At 30.5% G+C, this 23,309-nt stretch overlaps 1 long non-coding RNA gene across 2 annotated transcripts in view; it reads right to left on the bottom strand.

Annotated features, from left to right (window-relative positions):
- The window catches only part of LOC135223510 (uncharacterized), a 757,812-nt gene that overhangs the window by 567,406 nt on the left and 167,097 nt on the right, over positions 1-23,309 (bottom strand). For both annotated transcript variants that reach the window (XR_010316520.1, XR_010316519.1), the window contains exon 2: positions 1,381-1,425. This is a non-coding gene — a long non-coding RNA (uncharacterized LOC135223510). The remainder of the gene's footprint in view (positions 1-1,380; positions 1,426-23,309) is intronic.

The following is a 23,309-nucleotide window of genomic DNA, read 5'->3' on the forward strand; positions in this document are numbered from 1 at the left end:
TTGGGAAAGTTTCGTTTCACATGATTTATTCCTTCCATTTTGATATCTTGTAAACTAAATTACACAAACTCTCGTGATATCATATTTCTAAGAGTAATTTCCAAGATATGGAGAAAGAGAAAAATAAAATACAATCAATCTTACAGAATCTACTTGGTAATTATGTAACATGAAAAACCAATAAATCGAAAAAAAAAACAGGAAAATGATAAAATTGCAAAAAAAAAAAAAAATCCAGTTCCATATACATATGTCATAATGATAAGGTCATAAATGCAGACTAATACTGCGAATATTTAAACATAATGATTCGTTATTATTTTCGTAAATAATTTTACTAATCCAACTCTTTTCAGTGGACAAAAAAAGAAACTCATTAGTGTTAATGTTCGTAAAAGGATTAAGATGTAAAAGGATTAATTTGCCAGTGAGTAAACACTTGCGACAAATTTCATTTAGCATTAGAAATGAGTCAGTACTACCGGTTTCACAGGGAAGCATCGCTAGAGAAGCTTCGTTAGATATGCATTATAAATACGCAACGGTGTGAGATTATCAAATACGTTCAAATCAATAGCGACAACGAATGTAGTCTAAGCGATTCTGGTCACGCCTCTCATTGAAATCACCACATATCTTAAAATCATTTTGAAATTATAAAAACTATTTATTGTATATAATATACTGAAGACTTTAAGTATGTTAAGAATTCTTAGTTTTCCAGTAAACTAAATTAATTTCAATACGGCCGGCTTCAACGACTAGAATCGAAAGTCGGCTTCCGGTAATTATCTCAAGCATCACTTATAGAGACATTCCTATTACGCGAATACCGTTTCAAAGGCATCTTCGATTACACCACGAGACTAATCTTCACAATGCGTGCGTTCGGAAAGAAATTCCATCACCATTCAGACGTCACAATATGACCTGGTATCGACGCCATGATGACATTCTTACTTGGCGAGATTGTGTTTGGGGAAATATCGGGAAATCATCGGCTTCTCCTCCTCAGAGTCTACTTCCCGTCGCTGAACGAAAGATAAGGTAAGGTGCAAAAAAGAAATAGTTCTTGATAGTGTCCTGAGCACACATACAAAGCACACAGATACACACTATACGTAATTATACATAAGAATGTATGTATATATATATATATATATATATATATATATATATATATCTATAATCATATATAGGCATAGCACCTGACGAAGCCGGCGTTGCACGGTAAAAACGCAACACATAGAACACACCAAAAACGTAGAACACATCAAGCACACTTTCACTGAGCATTGAAATCTATTAATTAATACAATAAAAAGCTAGAATAAACATAAGAAAAAACAAATTTAAAATCTAAAATTATGAGGTACTTACATTAGTGTAGAAATATAACTCTTCCCAGAAACTTGAATCCAAAATCTGTAAGATACAAAAAAAAAAAAAAAAAAGGTATTTTAAGAAATAATCACATCAAAAGGCATGAACTTACTGAACAACGAAATCTATTATGGAATACAGTTAAAAGCTAATATATACATAAGGAGAAAACAAACTTAAATGTAAGATTATGAAATACAAGTTTCAGGTAAGCCTTTCCCACCACAAACCCCTTTCGTGGTATGAAGAAGAAAAAGAAGAGTCGCGGAATACCTACAGAAGTTGGCCTCTGTAAACACTGCATGACTTTTCACATTTTCTTACATATAGTACCTTCAGAAAGGTATGAAGGGACTGTTTAGCCAAGGCTCCTTTATGGACGTGAAAAGCGTAAGTCAAATGTATGTGAAATTCAAATGTTGAACTCACTGAGACGAGTTATTTGCACAGTATATGTGACATAAAAAATACATCAAAGCGTAAGCAATGTGAAGATATTTAAAGTGGTAAAAATGGGAAAGGTTACATCATGCTTTGGGAATGTTTGGACACGTTGGAAAAATGGAGAATGATGTAAAAACACATAGTTCAGTTTAGAATGAGTGAAAGATGTGTTGGAATATAAGTGTCTTAAAAGCCATGATGTTTGGCAAGGAATACCGGAGGGATGTAAATTATTTTACTTCATGAAAATAACGTAAACAGTGAATACGCAATGGAAAGTTTTGGGTGATAGAGCTTTGATTTTGCAATATTGTTTCTGAAGTTATTTTACTCCAATAAAGAAGAAATAGGAATATGAAAACATCCCGCCTTAAATAATCCCAGTTAACAGCCAATAAGTATTCAAGAACTTGAAAGAGAGCTGATTTTGAATGGAAGCCATTTTGAAACAGTCCTCTATCATTATTAGCTTTTAGTTTTCAGTTAAATAAAACTAGCGAGAGGCTTTGTCTGTCCGTCCGCACTTTTTTCTGTCCGCCTCAGATCTTAAAAGGTATTTTATTTAAGGTAAAAGTTAGCCATAATCGTGCGTCTGGCAAGGCAACAACACAGGCTACCACGGCTGGCTGAGTGTGTTATGGGCCGCGGCTCATACAGCATTATACCGAGACAAACGAAAGATAAGTCTATTTTCGGTGACCTTGATTGTACGCTGTACAGAAAACTCAATTGCGCCGAAGAAACTTGGGCGCACTTTTTATTCGTTTAATAATGAAACTAGAAGGTGAAAACAAGTCTTCAAAGATGAATCACCTCCAGCACTTAATTACAGCAGAGGGAGAATTTGCATATTAATGTAGACTGAAAACGATTATTGCCGTTTTAAGAAAAACATTCAGGAGACACCGCATAATGATGAACCTTCTCGACAAATTGCAAACATGAATCCTTCTAAGCTTTAACTCCATGCCGGGAAAAATTCCAAATTCCGAAGAATGATCCCCATATTTTTTTCTTAATAAATGAAATAAATGAAATATTCTGATTTTTCTTTTACATAATCTGCATTCCCCTCTGAAATAACTTTATATTGCTTCTTTTTTAATAAATTTTTCACTATAACTATTATAATGAAAAAATTTACTTTTATGATTATCGCCACTTACATCCTTACATTAGTACCATTATTGGATGGGAGACGATTCTGAATGACTGGGATAACAGGATTAGCATTCATTGGTCAAAATCCGCGGTCGGTAACCATTATTTGCAAAGTATTATGGTTCAGCCTAAAAAAAAATTTGGGGCTGGCGGTTGGGGTTTAATCCCATAGGTCTAGATCCGATGCAAGTGAAAACAAGTCAATTGAAATATCCGTCCGAATGAAAACGACATAACAGCGATAATGCCAATGGTGTGTGAAATTGATTTCGGGTCAGCTTTTTAAACAAAAATTCTGGATACAGCTAACTTTTTAATATACAAAATGAAACTCGTTACTACGGCAGTATTCCCTTCATCAGTCTTGTCATAAAAGAGGGCTAAACGGTTCGTGTAGAAAATTTACACAGCAAAATTGGAATTTTACAGGAAATAAAAATAAGAAATTGCTTGAGTTCAGTTCTCCATCGGTGAAGATCACTTTCGTTAACGCTTTACAGAATAATATTAACACAATATTTATGAACTTTACCAATTAGTTAGGTATAAAAGTGTGCATTTTCTTATATTTTTAGCCATCTCCCTTATCATTATTACAGGTTAAAAACAAAGAATTTCCTCCCATTTTTTTATTTCTAGAACATAGAGTTTGATTCTGAAATTCTTCCTACCAATATTTGCCGCCTGAGTAAAAACATCCATTATAAAACTCTTCCTGCTGGGAAAACTATTATTTTTTACTATGATTTTCTCTTCACAGAATAGCAATGTATTTTCCAAATAAATTCTAGTAACTGACATTTTCATGACTTTGCACGATGAAATAATAAAAAAAAAAAACTTAACAGCATGTACCTGGGGACATGTATATACAAAATCTCATAAACTAACACGGACTTACACAGACACACACACATAATATATATATATATATATATATATATATATATATATATATATATATATATATATATATATATATATATATATACAGGGTGTTTCGAAATTAGAAACCCCAACCCTGCAGCATAAATTAAATTTGATATGGACAAAAACAAAAGTAATTCAGAACACGTATTTATTTCAGTTTCTCCTTGAGTATTTAATATATTGTGTGGCCTCCATGTGCCTGTACCACAGCCTGCATTCTTGAGGGGTATGATTTCAGCAAAGTGCAAAATAGCCGAGACTCAAACTCCATTTCCCTGAGCACTTCGGTCACCTCTCTTCGCAGGTCGTCAAGACTTGGTATACCATCAAAGTTTACTGTGCATGCTTCAACGCGATCTTATAAGATACTACCAATGTTTTCACACATTAAGGTCAGGGGAGCTACCTGGAAATTCACTTGACGAGAAGAAATCGATACAACTGTTTCGAAGCAGCTCCTGTGTCTGAAGATCCTTGAAACATGGTGCCTTATCATGCAAAAATGTGACTTCTTCAACAGATAACACATTTTCAGGATCTTTGAGGGAAGGAAATACTCCACCAGCACAGCTTCTCTGAAGTATATATTCGCCATTCCATGACTATCCTTTTTCTTTGATGATCCACATTAACCGTTTGGCTGTGAAACAGAGAAAAATTCCCAACATTCACGAAATTTCACGACTTGGTGATAGCGCACATCATCGCTGATATCATCCAACTTTGCAGCCCAAATGATGTCATTTTTATGATTTGGCTTCCTGACTGTGTAAATGAATAATTCATCTGATGCAGCAACATGGAGAAAGTCAGCTTTATCCCAATCTTTAAGAAATGAACCACAAAACCATGCAAGGTCTTCTCTCTGTTGCTGAGTGATGTTGGGCTTGCTGATAACATGAAATGGCTTGATACCAGGTTTTTTCAACTCACGATATACAGCACTATAACTTCTCTTCTTTCCCCTTTTTGTTTCTAGTTCAAGTACCAATTCACGTAAAGACTTTCTTTGTGTACCCACTGCCTCAGCTATGATCTATTTTGACTCCTGAGAATGGACTTCAGGCCTTCCAAGATTCTCACTCCTTTTGCGATGACAGTCATATGGATTTTTGTTCCAGTTTCTTTTAACAAAGGATTTATCTCTTTTAATGCATTATCTATCCAGGAACTTGAAATGAAGGATGCGCCAGCATCTCTGGTCTCTCTGAAGGTTATAGCCCGTATTCGGTCAGTCCATCTGATTTCCTTTGAGTCGTTAGCCATGGCTGTATCTAACTCCGTCACTCAGTCTGAAAATACAAGAAGTGTAAAATGAAAAATAGCTTAACAGAAACTTCAGATAATGTACTTGGAGATAGGCTATAGCAGAAAACTTCATAACTTTCCATTTGTTCTATGGAGGGGGGGGCTCTAATTTCGAAACACCCGGTATATATATGCATGTATATATATATATATATATAATATATATATATATAATATATATATCTATATACTATATATATTCTATATATAATATGCATACATACATATGTCTGTGTATGTATGTATGATGTATGTAACTACATATATTCCATTTGCTTTCTGTGTTCGTAAGAATTGCTATGTCGGGGGTGTTGTATGAATAATCTGTTATTAAATCGAGATATACAAACTCAATTATTCCCAGCTGTGTAAAAACCCACCACCCTTCGGAACAATCCATCATTTTTAGTGCACACTAAATCCTTATGATCTGATGATTCAGCGTAATTTATTACGGGATTAATAAATTAATAACATTATTACAACGATCGTTCCCTAAAAGAGATTGTACTATTTTTATAGTAGGTATTGCATTTCAAGATCTCGTATTTTCTTCGATAATATCATAATGCGCACGTGTGTATTGGACATAGTTAAAATAATCCTAGACTAGAATATTATTTTTTTTAATTTAAACATACTTTTAATAAAACGCTCTAAAAAGTGAAAAACAAATTTTTTAGACACCAAGATTTTCTCGCAATCAATCATGTCCACCAAAGTAAAAGCTTGGGCGTCAAACATGGAAGGAAGTGCTACGAGAAATGAAATGTAAGATCTTGGTGGGTCTCAAAACATTTATTTTCCACTTTATAGAGCATTCTAATGAAAGCGTGTTTGAAAAAAAATTTTAATTTTATTTTATACTTTTTAGTTTAGACAGAAATTGCAACCGAATTATGATTGTAGCTAACGAAATTTATATCCTGTCGGGCCAAAGAAAGTTTGAAAAATCCATAGCCATTAAAGTATTCTACACAGTCAAAAAAGTTGTAAAACATCCGAAGAGTCTCCTACAAATCCTGAGATACAGGGTGAGATCACTGTACAGTGACTAGGGGTTCACTGCTGACCTACCGATTATGTAAGGTTGTATTGTCATCGGGATTGAGTAACATGCAAAATTTCAAGTCCATAGGATAAAGGGAACAGGTTGAAAATTGGGTTCCAAGATTTGACCAAGACAAATAAACAAACAGACAAAAATAAAAACTAAACAAAAGCGTATGAAAATATAGATCCTGTTTAAGTGCAGTTGCTTTCGACGTAGGTTTGCTCTCGTTTCGCTTTTCAAGAATAGCAATGGCACGAAGACATTGCACAGAATTTCATCAAGAGCACCTTAGACGATTTGAAGCTAAATGAGTATTTAACAACAGGCTTTTTGTGCTATGACGAGCCAAGGAAGGCAGGAAAGAACAACATGAGGACTTTCATTACATACTCTGTCTGTGTTCCAAGAAAGGAATAAATTTTGAAAAACAATTTTCGTTTTTCCAGTTTATACAAGCGGGGTCTTTTATTTGAAAACAGCTTTCAGAGTCAGCAAGTGCTGAAAGATACTCCTGCATAAAAGGCCACAGTTTTTATTCCCGTAATGAATAAAACATTACGGAAAACAACCGTAAATTTTCCCAAGATGTATAAACAGAGCCTTTTGTATAGGAGCATTTTTCAGCATGGGCTGGCATTAAAAGCTGCTCTTGCCCCATTATAAAGTAAGTGTTTATACCTTCCTTATGATTGAAGGGATTTGCTTCAAATTTTTACTGCTTATTCTTCAATTCATAACAAAAACTTTCAAAGAAAACCTTTTAGAAATTAGAGTTCTAAGTTTAGAAATTGAAGTTCTAAGTTAATTTGTTTTGCATTGAAAAAAAAATAAAGACGTCACCTTTAGGAAATAATATGCCAAAAAAAAGCTTCACTCAAATATCAATTGAGCTCTTTGAAAATCAAGATATTTAGTTATACTGTTGCACTCTGTGAAAGTTTGATCGAATTTGGTTCAGTATTCTTGGAGTTACAAAAACTTCTTTTTGAAAAAACTAAGTTTTGAGAAAAAGACAAAAGAAAAAAAAAGTTACGCTTATTTTGCAATAACTGCAAAACTATACTAGCTAGAAGGGTGATTTTTGCACTAAAACTACTTTGTCATAGAAAATAGACCCTGAAATTTACAATGTAATCAAGTAATAGAAATGTGATTTCTTGATTACTACATTTTACATAAAATTTGCATTTATATCTTTATGTATTGTTTGCAAATAAATTTGAAACTTTGAGACTTAGAAGGCTGATTTTTGCACTAAAACTCTTTTGATATTATACTATATTTTACCTCAAATTTGCATTTATACTTTTATATAAAATTTGCAAATGAATGAGAAACTTTGATAGTGAGAAGTCTGATTTTTGTACTAAAACTATTTAGAATATAATCAATAGAATATAATCAATAGAATAGGAATGTTATTTATAGCTTTCTATATTTCACCCAAAATTCACATACATTTTCATGTAAAACTTGCAAATGAGTTTGGCAATAATGACAGAGGGTAAAATAAACAGCATGATGATAATGCAATATCATTTATAGTAGAATAAATTGTAGAATTAAAAATAATTTCACAAAATAGAAGATGGAGAAGGTTTACAAAGAACGACCCCAAAAGAGATGGGTAAAGGCTGAATAATTATAAATGATATATATATATATTATAATATATATATATATATATATATATATATATATATATATATATATATATTATACATAGGAATTTTATTACATAAGTATGAGTCAATGCAATGACATATGGAGCAGAAAATGGTAAGATAAATATTCCTGTTACCAAAAAACATACCTGTTACCAAATCATACAAGTCTTTTATTGCACAAGTTATATAACAAATACAATTCAATGACAAAGTTTTAAATATATATATATATATATATATATATATATATATATATATATATATATATATATATATGTATAATTTTCAACTCTACCTCTCTTTCTACGCAAACACACACACACATACACACACACACACACATATACATATACACATATATATATATATATATATATATATATATATATATATATATATATATATATATATATATATATATATATATATATGTATATGCATTACAGAATGAACCAAATTAAAAGCCACCTTTACTACATACAAAATAAAGAGATGAAAATTTACATTCACACACACATACACCACACATATTATATATATATATATATATATATATATATATATATATATATATATATATAGTATATATATATATATAAATATATATATATACTATCATATATATATATATATATATCTATATATATATATATATATATATATTATAACCCTTCGTGTCACCAAAAACCATACCTGTTACCAAATCATACAGGTCATTTATTGAATGGTATACTAAAATATTGAATTGTATTGTTGTTTCACCAGTTAAATATCGAGTGAAAAAGTGGCTCATTCTTCGGATCAAATGGCCGCACGGCGATGTTTTACTCTATGGGCTTTGAAGAAAACTTTATATTTGATTGTATTGATTGGTATAGTTTATAAAATAATACTTAATTTGGTAAAAATAAACAGCAAACATTATGGTATAAATACATTTTTTAATTTTTTTTAGCAGTAAAGTTATAACTATGTATCATAACTTTGGATATAGTTTAGGTTCAGTATTGAGCACACTTTGGTTTGGAGATTTGCCAGCACAGAATATATTACTACATAGAGATTTAGAGAGAAAGGGTTCTATATATCATATTATATATATATATATATATATATATATATATATATACATATATTTATATATATGTATATATATATATATATAATTTATTATAACTTTAACCCCCCCTCTCTTCTACATATATATATATAGTATATAATTTTATATATAAAATCCTATATATAGATATATATATATATATATATATATAATATCATACATATAATACGTACATATAAATATATATGTATATATTTATATGTACGTATATAATTTACATATATATATATATATATACATATATAAGACATATATATATCAATAATATATATATATATATATATATATATATATATATATATATATATATATATATATATATATATATGTGTGTGTGTGTGTGTGTATATATGTATATATAATATATATTTATATATATGAAGAGAGAGAGTTGAAAATTATAAATATATATACATTTATACGATATGTATATATATGTATATATATATATATATATATATATATATATATATATATATATATATATAAATGTAAATTTTCATGTCTTTATTCTGCATGTAGTAAAGGTGGCTTTTCGATGGTTCATTCTATATATATATATATATATATGTATATATATATATTATATATATATATATCTATATATATATATATATATATATATATATATATATATATATAATATAACCATTTCTCTCTTTATCTCTATGTAGTAAATCATTCCGTGCAGGTTAATCTCCAAAACAAAGTCTGCTCAATACTGAACCTAAACTATATCCATTATGATACATTATAATTAATTTGTATGCGAATTATTACAGTTATACCATAATGTTTGCTCTTATTCTACCAAATTAAGTTTTTATTTCATAACCTATAACAATCAATACAATCAATATAAAGTTTTCTTCGTAACCCATAGAGTAAAACATCGCGGTGCGGCCATTTGATCCGAAGAATGGGCCACTTTTTCACTCGATATTTAACTGGTGAAACAACAATACAATTAAGTATTTAAGTAAGGTAAGTTAACACTGCACCTGGCTCAACTGGGTAGATCTATAAACTATTCCGCTGCAGTCTAGACTATGGCAGTTGCCCTTTTCCTATTATTTTACTTGCTTTACAGGAGTTCAATTGAATATTTTTGTCGTTCCACTGTAACTAAACTGCTATTTACCTTTGAACTCTATACGTCGGTACACCTCACCCGCTAGTACCGTCGTGTAATCTTCAAAGGTAAATTACTGTTTAGTTACAGTCGGCCCAATAAATATTACTTTCAAATCTTGTACAGCAAGTAAAACAACATAGGAAAACGTCAATTGCCATAGTCAAGCTCGCCGCGGAATGCTACCGATAACCCAAACCATAAGTCGGACGACAACTCGCTGTGGTAAAATCAGTATCATTACTATGAAAAATAGTAATCACGAAAGAAAACAAATCTCAACTAAATCAGTCATTGTCATATCCCAGGCGAGACGCTTTGTTTGGTTCCTTCTCTTCAGGCATGCAGTCGTTGATATTTTTCCCTCAGACGGATGACACTTCTCTTGATTCTTGGCAGTTTGTAAATAGTACGTAATAATGCTCTGGAAGCGATGAAAATCGGAAAAGGAAATGCCGCAAATGCGTCACACGGTACAAGAGATTTGCCTAACCAAAACACAAGTTCATAACAACCCGCGAACGTTTATTGCATTATGGGTAAAGATGACGCTGTTATGTATACTGTTACCTACGCTTATGTAATTGTATATTTCTGAAAATACCTAATAAAGATATAGGACATACAAAATATTATATGTTTACTTGTTGGCATTCTACACATGTGATACGACGATAACAAGTTCAAAATATGGAGGTACATTGATATATATATATTATATATAATATATTATATTATATAATAATATATATATTATATATATATATTATATAAATATAAATTATTTCATATTTTTCCTAGATAACGTACCAGCTCTTATGATAGAAAATGGGTACTGTTAGTGGGACACTAATGTATATTTAACAATTTTCTACTATTCAATATTTGCAATCATAAAGACATTTGTCGCTCAGAGGGCGATATCGCGAGGCGATATCGAGATACATAAGTTACACATTTGCTCTGATATTATATTTTTTTGAGAGAAAGAGCCAGTTTTTATCGTAGATAACGTGTACTCTATTAGGAGAAAAAAGTATATTTCTCACTTCCACCTAAAACCCAAAAGTCATATAGAAATTTTGCGACAATTATTCGCTCAATGCCACTCACACGCCGGTAGATGCGTGAACAAATACGTAAAATAACCCACCTGACATTCTATTTTTTCAATAATTCTTCAGGACATGATTATTTACACATAAAAAGAGTTCAAATGAACCAATAGCTGAAAATCTATAATTTCTCGAAAATCGGCCGTCGCCGTGCCCCTTACACGAAATGATCTGGTTTGTTTCCCGTAAGAACAAACCAAGAGAGAATGCCAAATACTGCCAGAATGGAAAACCTGTTATGTGGCGGTTTTGATATTTTCAATGCTTCGAACGTCTACGTAGTTGGCCGCGCATTATCATGAATACTCCACGGTTTCTCTCTTAAGATCAAAATCAGTAATTTCCACAGTTTACCATTCATCTGTCATCTTTTACTTGATTATCACCTCGATGATACAATGAACAAATCTCATCAATTATCACTAAAGATTCTATTGTTCAGCCTAACGGACTACCACGTGCACCTAGTTTACCATGACAGTATCGAACCAATCACCAAATACTGTGCCAATTGCCTTCTATTTCAAAACAACTTTCACGATAACTATGATACATTACAAATAAGATATGTGTGTGCATATATATATATGTATATATATATATATATATATATATATATATATATATATATATATATATATTATAATTTATATATTGATCTGAAACAATTTCTGAAGTTTATTACAGAAAATTCATGTAAATTGTCTAGCTAAAGCCTTACAAGCTAAATGGATATATATATATATATATATATATATATATTAATATATATAATATATATATATCTATATATATACTATATATATATATATAGTATATATATATATATATATATATATATATATCTATATATATATATATACTATATATATCTATATATCATATATATATATCTTATATTTATATTATATATCTATCATATATCTCATATATATCTATGATAGATATATATACCTCTATATATATATTATATTCTGATATATATATGGATATATATCTATATATATATATCTATCTATATATTACTAATACAAATATATATATATATGTATATATATCGATATATTATATATATAATATATATCTACTATATATATATATATCATATATATATTATATATATATATATATATCATATCTATCTATATACTCTCGTCTATATCTCTATCTCTCTATATAATATATGTATATGAATAATATATCTCTAATATATCTATATATATATCATATATTCTATATATATTATATATAGATACTATCTCTCTATATCTATCCTCTAGGTATATTATCTTATATATATATACTATCTATATATATATATATATATATATATATATAATTTATATACTGATCTGAACAATTTCTGAAGTGTATTACAGAAAATTCTGTAAATTAAATATCTAGCTAAAGCCTTACAAGCTAAAGGATATATATATATATATATATATATATATATATATATATATATATATATATATATATATATATATATTATATATATGTATGTATATATATATTATATATATATATATGTATATATTATATATATATATATATATATATATATACCTATATATATATATATATATATATATATATATATATATTCATGAAATGAGGTGGCACATTTGATAAATAGATGAAAGAAAATTCTTAAGGATATGATAAGGAAAGCATAATATTACTCAACAACAAACAGTAAAGACTTTGAAAGCACTAGTGCTCTACTCACAGACGTAGATGCAGTAAATCACGAAGCACAAGGAAATGATCAAATTATCATTGATAGTATTTTGCATGAATGTGCAGCACTAATACAGAATGGGGATGATAGTAAATTCTCTCTCTCTCTCTCTCTCTCTCTCTGATATTACCTCATGGGAACACTTCGGCATAATACGTAACTGATATAAATGTAAAAGATTTATCTGTTTTGCAAAAACCGTCTGAAAGCATTCAGACAGATTTTCTCATGCTTTGATCATAAAGGAAGTGTATGAATGATTACAAAAGAAACGGCACCAATAGTCAGCTACCAAACGTAACTGGGCTGGCTTCTAGTCAGATCCCTGACGTCATAAAAACAGACACATGCGTCACGTACTTATAGGGCAATGACAAAACAGCCAGTTCGAGTTCACACAAAAGTGTCTTAGCTTTCCCATCCTGCGTGTATCGTGTTTGCAATTTCCATAACAGACTTCGATTCACTCTTAGCATGACTAATCTTTCATTCCGGTAACCAGTTACCATTCCAACAAATCTTTAGATGCAATTAAATCAAATAATGAAACATTCGTTAATGTCATAACCTTGCCAGTCTTCTTACAGAGTTATTAACATTTGTTGCAAAAATTGCATTGCCCGAAAGTCAGAAACAAAATATTTCAGTAGAACCTGAATTGAATTAATTGGTCCAAAGGTCAGCAGGTTAGATCTGGTGAAGGATGACTGGACTGAAAACGATATACAATTTAAACCATAGCCGCTAATATAATCATTACTTTGATCCAGGCTAACAGCAATGAGGAAAGCTTTCTGATTGCTTCTAGTAATTATACACAAGGTCTTACACGACTTGGTTTCAGAATGCCTCTATGCCAATGATTGCCATCACTCACATTCAACAAGAACTCTCTGAGTGTAAACTACGGCTGCCATCATGATCACCTAAACTTCTTGACTTTCTACGTTAATCGCTTTCCGCTGACAGCATCCAATCCGAATGAAGAAAAAATATGAAGATGCTCGTCCTTAACCCCCGGGAGATTTGAACTGATGCACGGAGCCCTCAGCTCAGTCTCTCAGGTAGATTCCGCCAGGTGTATGGTTTTCTTTCTGGCATTCAGTTCCTTTAACTTCGAGTCTTCACAGTCTTGCCCTATACCAGTCTCTGAATGACTGATAAATTCGTGCACTGGTTAACAGTAACGTGAATTCTATGCAGATGTTGTTAAATTTGAGTAGGTAGTGAATCTATAAGAAAAGAATGTAAACAAGAGATGTCACGTCAGGGTGATTGCTGGAATAAAAATATGACACATAGGAAGGGATGATTTGTGTGTAGGCTGCTGCAGGAACAATAATCTGGAACCCTCTAAACTCTATGCTGGATGAGCATAGAAATTTTTAGTTATTGACAGTTTTGAGCAAGCTGCTTATTGGAGAGCCTAAAAAGGATTTTATGGACACATGTTTGTTTATCTACCAATATACCTCACTACCAATCTATAAACGAGCACGTGTACACACACACGCGCGCGTGTGTGTTTAAGACATCAGTTTACAGTCTAGCGCTGAATAAGAGGAATGTTATCTTTTTTCACCGATATAATCGGCTTAATAATTCCATCATAGAATCACCCACCATGATTTTTCCTTTAGGGGCGGTTGATTTTTCTTCGCTGCTAAGATTTCTCAAGATAGAAAAAAAAAAACTAGAGGACGAAATCGCCTGGCGCAAACGCCCCACTTTTTTACCACCCCCCCCCCCCGCCCCCACAAGAAAGATTTCCATAAATGAATTTCCCTTCTTTGGATCTCTGACTGAGGAAGCATCGCTTCTGGTCTATTTTGCAATAATCTCGTCATCCCCAGAACTCTTATCTTAATACATCTCATATTCTTTTACCGGCGAGATTTCCATTTCGAGGAAGTCTTTCTTTTTGGCTTTGCGAAATTCACCTCTATTTTTATCATAACAGAACGTTCATGAAGTGATTATCTTTTCGTTCTTGGAAACGGATTAAGAGTAGACAGACTCATGACTTGCACTGTTAACTAGTTTCATTTTTCTCCCTTGCATAAACAGTTTTAATTTTCCCCCTTGAGTAAACAGTTTTAATTTTCCCCTTGTGAAAACAGTTTTAATTTTCCCCCTTGAGTAAAAAGTTTTAATTTTCCCCCTTGAGTAAACAGTTTTAATTTTCCCCTTGTGAAAACAGTTTTAATTTTCCCCCTTGAGTAAACAGTTTTAATTTTCCCCCTTGAGTAATCAGTTTTAATTTTCCCCCTTGTGTAAACAGTTTTAATTTTCCCCCTTGAATAAACAGTTTTAATTTTCCCCTTGTGAAAACAGTTTTAATTTTCCCCCTTGTGGAAACAGTTTTAATTTTCCCCTTGTGAAAACAGTTTTAATTTTCCCCCTTGAATAAACAGTTTTAATTTTCCCCTTGTGAAAACAGTTTTAATTTTCCCCCTTGTGTAAACAGTTTTAATTTCCCCTTATGAAAACATTTTTAATTTTCCCCCTTGTGGAAACAGTTTTAATTTTCCCCTTGTGAAAAAAGTTTTAATTTTCCCCCTTGAGTAAACAGTTTTAATTTTCCCCCTTGTGAAAACAGTTTTAATTTTCCCCCTTGTGAAAACAGTTTTAATTTTCCCCTTGTGAAAAAAGTTTTAATTTTCCCCCTTGAGTAAACAGTTTTAATTTTCTCCCTTGTGAACACAGTTTTAATTTTCCCCCTTGAATAAACAGTTTTAATTTTCCCCTTGTGAACACAGTTTTAATTTTCCCCCTTGTGGAAACAGTTTTAATTTTCCCCCTTGAGTAAACAGTTTTAATTTTCCCCTTGTGAACACAGTTTTAATTTTCCCCAGGTTTGGAAAAAACAGTTTAATTTCCCCATGTTGTGAAAAGTTTTAATTTTCCCCTTTGTGAAAACAGTTTTAATTTTCCCCTTGTGAAAACAGTTTTAATTTCCCCCCCTTGTGAAAACAGTTTTAATTTCCCCTTGTGAAAACATTTTTAATTTTCCCCCTTGAATAAACAGTTTTAATTTTCCCTTGTGAAAACAGTTTTAATTTTCCCCTTGAGTAAAAAGTTTTAATTTTCCCCCTTGAGTAAACAGTTTTAAGTTTCCCCCTTGAATAAACAGTTTTAATTTTCCCCCTTGTGGAAACAGTTTTAATTTTCCCCTTGTGGAAAAAAGTTTTAATTTTACCCCTTGAGTAAAGTTTTAATTTTCCCCCTTGTGAAAACAGTTTTAATTTTCCCCCTTGTGTAAACAGTTTTAATTTTTCCCCTTGTAGTAAACAGTTTTAATTTTCCCCTTGTGAAAACAGTTTTAATTTTCCTCCTAGTGGAAACAGTTTTAATTTTCCCCTTGAGTAAAAAGTTTTAATTTTCCCCCTTGAGTAAAGTTTTAATTTTCCCCCTGAGTAAAAAGTTTTAATTTTCCCCCTTGTGGAAGCAGTTTTTAATTTTCCCCCTGGGTGGGTAAAAAACAGTTTTAATTTTCCCCTTGAGTAAAAAGTTTTAATTTTCCCCTTGAGTAAAACAGTTTTAATTTTCCCCCTTGTGGAAAAAGTTTTAATTTTCCCCCTTGTGAAAAGTTTTAATTTTCCCCCTTGTGAAAAAGTTTTAATTTTCCCCCTTGTGAAAAGTTTTAATTTTCCCCCTTGTGAAAAGTTTTAATTTTCCCCCTTGTGAAAACAGTTTTAATTTTCCCCCTTGTGAAAACAGTTTTAATTTTCCCCATTGTGAAAAGTTCTAATTTTCCCCATTGTGGAAAATAGTTTTAATTTTCCCCCTGTGAAAACGGTTTTAATTTTCCCCCTGTGTAAACAGTTTTAATTTTCCCCCTTGTGTAAACAGTTTTAATTTTCCCCCTTGTGTAAACAGTTTTAATTTTCACCTTGAGTAAAAAGTTTTAATTTTCCCCCTTGTGGAAAAAGTTTTAATTTTCCCCCTTGTGGAACAGTTTTAAAATTTTCCCCCTTGTGGAAAACAGTTTTAATTTTCCCCTTGTGAAAAGTTTTAATTTTGTTCCCCTTTGTGAAGTTTTAATTTTCCCCCTTGTGAAAACAGTTTTAATTTTCCCCCTTGTGTAAACAGTTTTAATTTTCCCCCTTGAGTAAACAGTTTTAATATTCCCCTTGTGAAAAAGTTTTAATTTTCCCCCTTGTGGAAGCAGTTTTAATTTTCCCCCTGTGAAAACGGTTTTAATTTTCCCCCTTGTGAAAATGGTTTTAATTTTCCCCCTTTGTGTAAACAGTTTTTAATTTTTTTTTCCCCTTGAGTAAACAGTTTTAATTTTCCCCTTGGTGAAAAAGTTTTAATTTTTCCCCCATTGTGAAAAGTTTTAATTTTCCCCCGTGTGGAGCAGTTTTGGGTAATCCCCCTTGTGAAAGTTTTAATTTTCCCCCTTGTGAAAAGTTTTAATTTCCCCCTTGTGAAACTAATTTTCCCCCCTAGTGAAAAGTTTAATTTTTTCCCCTTTGTGAAAGTTTTAATTTTCCCCCTTGTGAAAAGTTTTAATTTTCCCCCTTGTGGAAGCAGTTTTAATTTCCCCCTTGTGGAAACAGTTTTAATTTTCCCCCTTGTGAAAACAGTTTTAATTTCCCCCTGTGACGGTTTTTTTTTTTCCCCCTTGTGAAAAGTTTTAATTTTCCCCCTCGTGAAAAAACAGTTTTAATTTATATCCTTGTGAAAACAGTTTTAATTTTTCCCCCTTGTGTAAACAGTTTTAATTTATATCTTGTGAGAACAGTTTTAATTTTCCCTTTTGTGAAAACAGTTTTAATTTATATTTTGTGAAAACAGTTTTAATTTTCCCCCTTCCCCTTGTATAAACAGTTTTAAATTTCCCATTGTGAACAACTTAATTTTCCCCTTGTGAAAACCAGTTTTTTTAATTTTTTTCCCCCTTGTTGAAAACAGATTTAATTTTCCCCTTGTGAAAAAGTTTTTTTTTTAATTTTGCCCCCTTGTGTAAAAACAGTTTTTTTAATTTTCCCCTTGTGAACACAGTTTTAATTTTCCCCCTTGTGGAAACAGTTTTAATTTTACCCCTTGTGAACAATTTTAATTTTTCCCCTTTGTGAAAACAGTTTTAATTTTCCCCCTTGTGAAAACAGTTTTAATTTTCCCCCTTGTGAAAACAGTTTTAATTTTTCCCCTTGTGTAAAGTTTTAATTTTCCACTTGTTTAAAGAGTTTTAATTTTCCCTTGTATAAATAATTTTAATTTTCCCCCTTGTGTAAACAGATTTAATTTCCCCCTTTTATTAAGTTTTAATTTTCCTCCTTGTGTAAACGGTTTTAATTTTCCCCTTTGTATAAAAATTTTTAATTTTTCCCCTTTTGTAAAGTTTTAATTTTCTCTTGTGAAAACAGTTTTAATTTTCCCTTTTGTGTAAACAATTTTAATTTTCCCCCTGCGGTAAAGTTTTAATTTTCCTTTGTATAAACAGTTTTAATTTTTCCCTTTGTGTAAACAGTTTTAATATTCCCTTGTATAAACAGCTTTAATTTTCACCTTGTATAAACATTTTAATTTTTCTCCCTTGTGTAAAAAGTTTTAATTTTCCCCCTTGTGTAAATAGTTTTAATTTTCCCCCTTGTATAAACAGTTTTGATTTTCCCCTTGTATAAACAGTTTTAATTTTCCCATTGTGTAAACAGTTTTAATTTTCCCCTTGTATAAACAGTTTTAATTTTCCCCCTTGTGTAAACAGTTTTAATTTTCCCCCTTGTCTATAATTCTCCACCTTGTATAAACAGTTTTAAATTTCCCCCGTCTGTAAACAGCTTTAATTTTCCCCTTGTATAAACAGTTTTAATTTTCCCCTTTGTATAAATATTTTTTAATTTTCCCCTTATATAAACAGTAATTTTTCCCCTTGTGTAAACAGTTTTGATTTACCCCTTGCATTAACAGTTTTAAGATTGCGTGGTAACAGCTACTTACTTTTCGTCATTGGAGAGAGAAGTATTTTCTTGCTCTTGAAGTGAATCTATTGATACACTTATATACACGCATACGCAAACACACATATAAATATGTGTATGTGTATGTATATGCATACTCACACGTGATATATATATATATATATATATATATATATATATATATATATATATATATATATAGATATATATATATATATGTAGTATATGATTGATAGAGAGATACATAAATAGATATATATTTGTGTATTTTGGCAGTATTTATTCATGAAATGTCCATCTGATAATATTCCTCCCAGTGCATACAGATATTTAATCTTGTTTTCAGTTATGGATAAAATATATTGCAAAATGTAGCAATATGTAGCATCTGGCATTTCTGTTTTACCTCAAATACTTCAATTTTACTCGGCAGAGTTATAAAAGAAAATTCAGTATTACTTGAGAACAAATATTTTGTTAATTGGCACTTGAGACCAATGTTTAACTCTATCTTATTGCTGTAACACTGTTAATAATAAATCGCTATTATATACCTAAAAAAGATGATTACTTCTTTTTCGTAGGAATGAGCAGGTGTTGTATTTCACCTGTGAAACAGAGGAGTACCACCTCAATTATAATAAAAGAAAAAATATATTATATTAAAAGAAAAAATACATAGTTTAATTAACTATGAGTTATAATATGAGTTTCTCTAGACGTTGTGTAATAATGCAGTTAAATAACCGAATCTTCAATGCTCCATTGTCGCGGAATCTCATCAGTTAAATGAAGGTTGGAGAAATTAAGCTTTAATTAGAGGATAATTCAGGCAATCTCTAGAAAATCTCCTTAAGTGTCTATTCCCCCAACTATTTTCCACAGCATCGAATCTTGTTAACGTTACAATTCATGCCATGTGCTAAATCTCTGTCTGGACTGTCTGTCTCATTTCTTTCTTTTTCTCCTTCAACCGGGTCCACGCATATATACTATAAATATATATATATATATATATATATATATATATATATATATATATATATATATATATATATATACATATATATATATATATATATATATATATATATATATAATATATATATATACATATAACAAATAATATATATGATATGTATGTATGTATGTGTATGTATGTATGTATATATATATATATATATATATATATATATATATATATATAATATATATATATATATATATATATATAATATATATATAATGTAAAACATACAAACATATATACGTGTATATATATATATATAATCTATATATATATATATATATATATAATATATATATTATATATATATATATGCCTATCTGTATTTATGGGTGCAATCATGTGCCTGTGTGTAAATACAAGCTATGAATTCATCAAGATACTTCAAGATGAGTAAATCATTAAGAATATTAAACCTGCTCATATTGACAAGAACCTATATCAGGTCATTCCTGCAGAAAGAAAGGGAGCTTAATATGTTGATAAAATTAAATAAGACCAATAATATAAATAATATGAAGCATATTGCTCTTTCGTTTTCCATTCTATAAATGAAATAATACACTTATTAATTTTCTCACTGCTTTTCGCTACTGTGTTTCATTACCATTCACCTTCTATCATTTATTTTATGCTTCGTCAAGATTACCGGAAGAGCTAATTATTTGTTTATTATAGGGTTTTATCCCAATTCGATTTAATAGTCGTTGATGTGATGAATATTCGAGTTAGGTGCTGCCAATGCAAATAGTATTTGGTAAACGAATTAACCGATTCCATCAAAAGCTCATTTCTGTGTAAATTCACCTTGGCTTTGATGTAAAGCTCGCGCTAATATAATGATCCGAATTTGAAACGATTATTCTTTTGTGAAACACTGATTTATTCATTACACGCCATCACCAGCAGTATGTTTTCATGACACCATCATAACCTCGTTCTTGGAATTATATAAAAAAAAAAGTTCATTACTTACAAGATATCACCTTCTGAGGCAAGTGTTTGTTATCTCAAATTATTATCCTCCTTTATCATGCAAGGATTGTGGAAGTTGATAGAGACACTTATTTCAAAGATGTATCATTTTACCTTGTTTTACAAACTACACAGAATAAAATGGACGAGCTTTACCAGATGCCAAGTGATTTCATTAAGTCTGACACAGTTTTGATCTTGAAAGAAGTTCGTCACTAGAAGTCTCCTGGAAGATTGCTGAAAATGTCAATAACCTGTTGTTGACTTCCTAGTTTGTCATTGGAAGGTTGCGCATATAGAGAAATGCTTAAATTAGAAATGCGAAATAAAACAGACTATTCGTAATACTAGCAACGATCACAACTGAGTTCTAACGTGAAAAAATCCTAGTGTTCAGCGGAAATGAATGAAAAGTGAGCTTTCACGCAAATTGGAAATGTTCCGACAATGTAATATACATGGACAGCTAGAAAACATTCATTACAAAACATAACATTGTTATATTACGCCATAGTTAAAGTAAGGAAAGTTACCTCGTTAAAATAAAGTCTAGATTTTTCTCTAAGTTTTAAGGAAATGCATCTTGCGTCACATGAAAGTTTTCAATCAATAGTATCGTCAACATCCAAAATCAGAACTACCTCAAAGAAGCCACCTGCATATTTCAGATTATAACCATGGAATATTATGCACTCATCTTCGACCTTTGGGAATTCACAGCCAAGACAAGTCAAATGTTAAAAGAATGTTTAGCGAAATATAAGATTATACTAAAATTAATAACAATATCCTAAAAAAAAAAAAAAAAAAAAAAAAAAAACTCGCTTGTGCCTCAGATTTGTATTAAAATGCTACAGGGGTAAGTTTGAAAAAGGTGAATTCGATAACATCATATATCGACTTCTTTACAAAAATGATCTATCGTCTTAATATGACTTTGGAAATACTGAATTTATCGTTCGATATTTCGTGAGTATTTCCTTTTACTGAGAAAAAAATCAATTAAAAACTGAATTTCCTCAATGAGTCTTAGGTCTCAATTTAATTCTGTCTATGGAATAAACATCTGCCAACAATGCAAAGTTAAATAAGAAATGACCAATCAATAACCATTTGATGAAATTTACACTTATTTGTTTAGAAATTATCTCTTCTATTCACTGACGTGAGAGGCAGTAGAATTTATGACGGTGCCCACTGAATTTGACCACAATTAAATGTTGGTGCTTAGTAAATGTGACCACAATTATATATTTTTTCATTATTATTTTATTTACTTCCTCTAATAAAGTAATAATTATCGACTTCATAAGAATTTTCCTTTTTTTAATAATTTAGTATTGTTTACTTTAACTTCATATAGTATTTAGTCATAAAAAAGGAAGCGAAAATAACCCTATGTTTCTGGGATACGCACTTTGCAAACGATATTGTCGGCAACAGACGAAACATGGGAACTGAAAGTTTTTCCCCATTTCAATATGTTGCTAGTTGAAACTGGGGAGCCAATGAATGCATGTAACACTCGGCCTAAGGCATTCATAACATGGGGTAAACATGAATGCCAGGGTTTGCAAAAAAAGAAAAAAAAAACTGATAAAGGCAGCGAATGTTTGCATGGTATGAGTTATTTCAATTTTACGAAACTGAACCAGAATGGAAAAAAAAACCTAGAGAATTTTAGTGGTAGTTTCATACACATGCAATATGAATAATATATATTTTTATATATAATATAAAATAAATATATATTCATATAATTGATATATATATATACATATGTGTAATATATATGTATAGAGGAGAGAGAGAGAGAGAGAGCGAGAAACTATTCCCATTAACACGACAGTCATATTGCATTAACTTTTTGTCGTGTAATGTAACCCTTAAAATAAAACGAGGATAACTCGGTTCAAATATTTTATAATGTATTAACTAAAATTTGGAATTAATATGCAAATTTGCTTTCGACCTGGAGTCGAATTAGCTTCTACATGGGATGAAGCCATTTAAAATCTTGTATAATACATGAACCTGAGAAAAGAAAGTTACTTCAATTTTTATTTATTTATTTTAGAATTTTCCTACCATGAATCCTCCCTTAAACACGAGGCCGAAATTATATAAATCATAGTTATTTTTAAGTACATGCTGAAAAGCAGCTTTACTTAAGTAGACTTTATCTTATGCAATTTACGCTTATTTACTCGTATCATTTACTTTAGAAATTTTCTATTATAAAAACAAGCATTATCTTATATTGCATGGAGATTTAGTTCAGCCATGATGCTTTCTCACACACACCATATATATATATATATA

This window comes from Macrobrachium nipponense, chromosome 20 (genome assembly GCF_015104395.2).
Source record: "Macrobrachium nipponense isolate FS-2020 chromosome 20, ASM1510439v2, whole genome shotgun sequence".
Lineage (NCBI taxonomy): Eukaryota > Metazoa > Arthropoda > Malacostraca > Decapoda > Palaemonidae > Macrobrachium > Macrobrachium nipponense.